Genomic DNA, 7,231 nt, shown 5'->3' on the forward strand with positions numbered 1-7,231 from the left:
GCACACACACATACACACGCACACACACTCATGCCTGCACACAGACACAAACACACACATACATCCATACACCTACATACACACTCTCATGCCTGCACACAGATACAAACACACACGCATACATACACATATCTATACACGCACACACATACCCACACACACTTGTGATTGCGAAAAACATTATTTGAATTCAAGAAGCCAAAATACAAATTAATGTATCTTTTTTTTGAGTAACCATGATGGCTTATTGTTCTCATTTGACTGTCCTTGACGTTACGCTGATTTTATTCTCCCCCTCCCGCCTCCCTTTGCAGCACTCCCACCCACTGCCCTCTGTAGGCGCGGCTCTTCCGGTCCTGAGCAATGTCCCCCTAAATCCGCTTCTCCTGGTCGGTGGTGTCCATGTCCTACACACGCTCATACACACACACATACACACATACACGCCTATATGCATACACAAGTCTATGCACACAGGCCTACACAAGCATGCGCGCCTACATACGCACAACTATACACACGTAACCGCTCAGGAGAGGGGGGAGGCTTGGGGGGACAGGAGCAGTTTCTAAAAACAATAACTCCAATGAGTAGGGTCCTGTCGCAACTCGTGATTGCGAAAAACGTAATTTGAATAAAAAATATCAGAATTCAATTTTTTTTTTTTTTTTTGCTCCCCGAAACCTATGCGCTTTTTTTTTTCTCTCTACAGTTCAATTTCATCCATTCGTAGTTTCCAATGAGAGATAATTATATATTATCATTTTATTTTCGACAGTTTGGTGAAAAAGCAGCTAAAGATATTTTATTCAGTTGCAATTTTGTTAAGTAAGCAGGTTTGGTAAGTGGAAACGTCCTCACATTAGGCGTTACGTAATTCTCAGTATTTTTTTTCATTCCAACACCGGGTTGTTCACACTAGCAAATACTCAAGTAGAGGGTCCACAGTGGAAGTGAGATTACTTTTCATTCCATCCCCTTCGAGCATATAGCGAAAGACACTGCTTTTAATTGTTTTGAGAGTCACAGACGCTGGAAGCAATCAAATGTTTAATTATATAAACCATACCACTATAAATACAACTGGTAGTCAGAAAGATAAAATCAATTAAATTGATTAATATTAATTTAAACAGATTTTTTCTTTAGATATAAATTTTTTCAAAAGTGACATTTATTATTTGACTAGAATCAATTATTTTCACCGTTAACAGTAATTTTATAGCAAAAAATCATAATAATGTAATTAATACTAGACACGATAAAGTAGTTACTTAGTAAGTTCATAGATGGCACGACCAACGACCAATCTGTAAAAGTTCTTGTTTACAAGCGCTATCTATGAGTTTCAATTTAAATGACTAACTGATTCGTTGAGCTACGCGGTTAGGTGCTTCGTTTTGTACTTTTTTTCCGAAGCGAAACGTGATACCTGCCACCAAAAACGGCCAATCCTCATTTACATTACAGATATAAAATCTTTTTTTGAATCAAATAATAACTTCTGTGAGAAGTATGGCAGGCAAAATTTCAAAAATTTGATCAAAACACTAAAGTGTTCTCCAATTTTAAGTAGAGTAAAAACGTCATATTTTTTCGTTAAGAGATGTCAACTGTGAAGAAATTTGATGTTTAAATCTCAAAAGGCCAGTTAAGTAATCTGGGAGAGAGCAAAAATGCATTCTTCGGTGCTTGAAATGGGGCAAAAATTTTGTATTATAAGCAGATTTTTTAGGATTTCGATATAAAAATTTTCATTCATATCATGTATGAATTATAAGTGTGATAAGACTATATTTCTCAGCAGCATGATCCGCCTTATCCCCCAATATCTATACTGAACCATAATACTGTACCCTTCGCCCCCACAGTCTGATCAGAAGAGACGAGACGGACATTTGACAACTAGGGTGCCACGATTAGCAATTTTTTTCCGGAGCGAAATGTTATACCTGCCAAAAGTGGCTATACCAACGGACAATGCATGTATAAATTCTGTTTCGAATAAAATCTTCTGTGAGAGGCTGGTCTCAAAATTTCAAAATTTTTAGCAAGAACACTAAAACGTTCCTTTTATGTATGGATTATTAGTATTTATGACTTATTTCTCGCAGAAGAAATTGTTTGATTTGAAATAGTATACATATGTACTAGCTGTACCTGTCAAATAATTCACCAACTTCACTGTTTATCACCAGACTCGTCAAGCGACTAGGTTGAAGAAGCTCAGCAAATAAGCGAAGCGAACTGCAATGTGCTAATTCGTATATTTATTATTATTATTTACAAATGCTAATTCGTTTTAAGCAGAAGGCTAACTATAATGCGAAAGACAACAAACAATATCACTCACAACAATGAGTGACATTCCAAAGAGCCAATCAGAGAGATAGAAACGTTCCCTTGTTCGTACAGGAGTAAATGTAGCTTATACGCCGCCGGGTAATGATCGGTGTTTCGACCAGTAAAGACCATCACTTTTATCGGCTCTCGCGACAATCAAAGACGGATCCTGAAAGTTTCCAAGGAGGGGGTGGTTGATTTTTGAACCAACCTTTTATTGCGTATCTGACTTATAAATGCTTGCAGGGCGGGAGGTGGGAGTTGCCTTATGATTTTCATCTAAATCTAATTAAATACAAAGATTTAGTCAAGGACTTTTCAACCCCCCCTCCCTCCCCAACATCATTAAAGATCGTCAAACATTGCTTTTTTGAAACTTCGGTTTTGAAAAATTATCAGAGGATAGTCACTGCACCCTTTCTTTCCTCTGAAGTTACACGAGGTATCTAAAATCGCGTATTTATGACTTACAGTTTGCAAAATGCCCGAGGGTAGGCATCCAAACTTCTTCTCCTAACATCGCCAAAGATCGTCTAAAATTGCCTTTTTGAAATTTAAATTCCGAAAAGTTTCTGGAATGGCGATTCGAACCCTATTCCTTTTCTTAACATCATCAACAAGGGAGGATACTTGCATTTTAGGACTTCAATTCTGAAAAAATGCCGGTACAGGGTACAGGTTCCTTCAAGGGAGGGGCGATCGCCCCCATCGCTTCTCACTTGTATCTGTCCTTGCGCGAGATCAAGCAACCGTGTGCGAGTGCAACAAAATTTCTGGGAGAATCATATTGAGAGACTATTGACTGGTTGTTGACTGCAGTTAAAGAAATCTATTGAAGTTATATTTGCACGAAAGAAAGCAATGACTTCACAAGTGTACCCGAATGTGTTCCGAATCCCTGCTCAAGCTGTTCTCAAATCTGTTCTCCAGTTTGAACTTGTCAAACGTAATGGGCGGGACTGATCGCAGCACATTTCAGTACTTTCTTTTAAACGGAGCGCACCCGAAACATATTTTGGTGCACATTCAGATAGAAGATTTTCTGAATCTATAAGTGTTCCAAACGTGTTTGTAACGTGTACTGGAGTTTTGCAGTGTCTTTTAGTTTAAACATATCAATTTACGCGTACTTTAAAACATAGACGGCTGGTGCTCTAAAGAATTGGGGATCAAAAGAGGTGTTGGGGTTAGAAGGTACCCCGCACCGAAAGTGAATTGTTTTTCCCCCTTTTTTGGGAAACTTGAGCTTGGTAAAATTATTGGATTTTCACACTTATGGTTAAACGGCCTCCAAAAAATGTGGCTAGGAAATCGGAACGGACGACCACTGTAGACTCCCCCCTTCCAATTAAAAGTTCCAGTGTTATGAAATTACATTAGAAAAGTCTATTTATTTGGAATTTTTAGTTTTTAATTTCGTGAATTAAATTAACGTATACTTGTAAAAATCCATTCTTTCAATTTATCATCAACTTTTAACTCTGAAAGTGAGGGGGCAATAAGGCCCCTTTCCTTTTGGATAGGCAAAGCCCCTTCCCTTTTGGATGAGCAAGGTCCCTTCCCTTTTGGAAGTGAACGGCAGTTGTCCCCCTGCACGAGCCATCTATGCTTCAATAAAAAAAAAATAAATAAAAAAAACATTTAATTGTCATTGAAAACATTTTTCGTTTGTTTCTTCTCCTTTCGTTGCGAAGACTTGGAGGAAGTTGATCTGACTCATTAAACGACAAGCCCTAATTATTGAAGCAGTAAATTTCGACAACAACAAGATAGCGAAGAATACATAATAGCATTGCTAATCACAAGAATAGCTCATGACTATTGCTGCATTGCGAAACAGTTACGAAACCAGTTTATAATGATGATGCTAAGTTATTCCAAAGCTTCTGTTTCGTCCTACTTTTAAGTGTTAACTTTCAGTATGTTGGAATAAAGTTTTTTCTTGGTGAGGGGGGGGGGAGGGGGCAGCTTTCTGAAGAAGAAAAGAAAAATATTGTTTCAAAATTTAACAGCTCAAAAATCAAGTATACTGTAGAAAAAATCAGAAACGTTACTAAATATTTCCGTGGAACGTTTCAGGATTTCACAGGTTTTCATCCATTTCCCCGTAAAATCAAGTATTTTTGCAAAAGTTTCCTGAATTGCTACAAGTTGCACAGATGCAGACTTTTCGCTGTTGTTCAAAATGAATTTTTAGCTACCAGATAAAAGATTGACTCAGCGTGTTTATTAAGTGTACCGGCAGAAGAAAGGTTACCGCCCATCCAGATCGACAATGACTCCACCTGAGAGCGGATAAATTTATTCGATAGGCAGCAGCTTTGCAAGGTAAGAATGGCAGGCAATGGATGTACTTGGATCCTCCTCGAATTTCTCTCATTTGGCCATGGTTGCTTCAATGCTTCTGGAGCTTTCTGAGTAAATCGGGAAGGTTCCCAATCAGTTGCATTCAACATACCAAATTTTTCTCCACCTGAGAGCGGATAAATCATTCGATAGCAGCAGCTTTGCAAGGTAAGAATGGCAGGCAATGGATGTACTTGGATCCTCCTCGAATTTCTCTCATTTGGCCATGGTTGCGTTAATGCTTCTGGAGCTTTCTGAGTAAATCGGGAAGGTTCCCAATCAGTTGCATTCAACATACCAAATTTTTCTCCACCTGAGAGCGGATAAATCATTCGATAGCAGCAGCTTTGCAAGGTAAGAATGGCAGGCAATGGATGTACTTGGATCCTCCTCGAATTTCTCTCATTTGGCCATGGTTGCTTCAATGCTTCTGGAGCTTTCTGAGTAAATCGGGAAGGTTCCCAATCAGTTGCATTCAACATACCAAATTTTTCTCCACCTGAGAGCGGATAAATCATTCGATAGCAGCAGCTTTGCAAGGTAAGAATGGCAGGCAATGGATGTACTTGGATCCTCCTCGAATTTCTCTCATTTGGCCATGGTTGCGTTAATGCTTCTGGAGCTTTCTGAGTAAATCGGGAAGGTTCCCAATCAGTTGCATTCAACATACCAAATTTTTCTCCACCTGAGAGCGGATAAATCATTCGATAGCAGCAGCTTTGCAAGGTAAGAATGGCAGGCAATGGATGTACTTGGATCCTCCTCGAATTTCTCTCATTTGGCCATGGTTGCTTCAATGCTTCTGGAGCTTTCTGAGTAAATCGGGAAGGTTCCCAATCAGTTGCATTCAACATACCAAATTTTTCTCCACCTGAGAGCGGATAAATCATTCGATAGCAGCAGCTTTGCAAGGTAAGAATGGCAGGCAATGGATGTACTTGGATCCTCCTCGAATTTCTCTCATTTGGCCATGGTTGCGTTAATGCTTCTGGAGCTTTCTGAGTAAATCGGGAAGGTTCCCAATCAGTTGCATTCAACATACCAAATTTTTCTCCACCTGAGAGCGGATAAATCATTCGATAGCAGCAGCTTTGCAAGGTAAGAATGGCAGGCAATGGATGTACTTGGATCCTCCTCGAATTTCTCTCATTTGGCCATGGTTGCTTTAATGCTTCTGGAGCTTTCTGAGTAAATCGGTAAGGTTCCCAATCAGTTGCAGTCAACATACCAAATTTTTCTCCACCTGAGAGCCAGGGCCGCACCAAGCCTGATCGGCGCCGTCGTGCAAATGTCTTTTGAGCGCCTTTATGCTCTGGCGTTCGGGGAAAATATGGTTAACACATGGAAAGAGGTTTTGTAAAGAAATATATAATGGAAAAAATACGTTTGGCATTTAATTTATTAAAAAATAATGTGTGAATATTTAATTTTGAAATATGGTGTATGTTTTTACTTCATGTCTCGAAATTATTTAGAATTCAGCAGCTCCTCTGATATGCTAATAATGCATTTTGGAAAAAAGAAAATGTTTGAAATATCAAAGTTCACGTCGCTACCAGTATCTATCTAATCTCTAAATGATAAATAATTAATAAAACAGTTATGCCTGTCAAAACATGACAACAGGAGCAGTGGCGCAACTACAAAATAGTTTTAGAGGGGCATGTTGAAAAAAAAATCTCCTTTAAAAATTTTTATAGCATTAACAACGCAATTTTAGACGGTCTTTGGTGGTGTTGTGGGGGAAAACGGTACAAGGGGCTCTGCGGAAATTTGTAGAAGTTGAAGCCGTAAAACGCGATTATAGGCCATATTTATTGACGTTAGAATAAGAGATGAAACTCTGGGATTCTACCCAATTTTTTTTTTTTTTTTTTTTGTAAAACAGACGAAAATCAATTCCTTCTCTTCCCACCAATATTTTTGAAATTGAACTTCCAAAAACGCAATTGTAGACATTTTTGAAGATTTTTACGGAAAGGAGATTCTGGAGCTCCCCCTGCAAAATATTTCAAAATTAAAGCCCAAAAAAACTCAAGCAATATTGTATGACATCAGGAGAAGTTCAGAGGCTATTTCACTTAAATTTTACGTAAGTCATGTTTTAAAAACCTAAACTTTAATGATATTAAAGGAAGGCGGTTCGGAGGCCCTTGCCCGAATGTTTTCAGAAATTGAAGTCTTAAAACGCGGTTGTAAGATCATATTTGGTAACATTAGAGCCGGCAATCTTTCGAAATTGAAGCTCCAAAAACGCAATTTCAGGTGATTTTCGAACGCAGTTTCAAACGATGTTGTTTGGTATTCGAGAACTTTCCCTGGAACTTTTGCGAAATCGAAGATCTGGAAACGAAATTTGAGATGCTCCGTAATGCTTTTGGCGGTGGGAGAGGGAAAGAATTGGGGGAGTAGCATTTTGAAGACAATCTTACTTTCAGACGAACTAGAAAAAAGAAGAATAATAAAGAAAAGAAATAGGACGGAGGTCGGAGTAGCTGAACAATTAGCTATAACTACTGTAAATTTTTAATTCAAAGATTTC

The sequence above is a fragment of the Uloborus diversus genome, unplaced genomic scaffold, assembly GCF_026930045.1.
Source record: "Uloborus diversus isolate 005 unplaced genomic scaffold, Udiv.v.3.1 scaffold_627, whole genome shotgun sequence".
NCBI classification, from domain to species: domain Eukaryota; kingdom Metazoa; phylum Arthropoda; class Arachnida; order Araneae; family Uloboridae; genus Uloborus; species Uloborus diversus.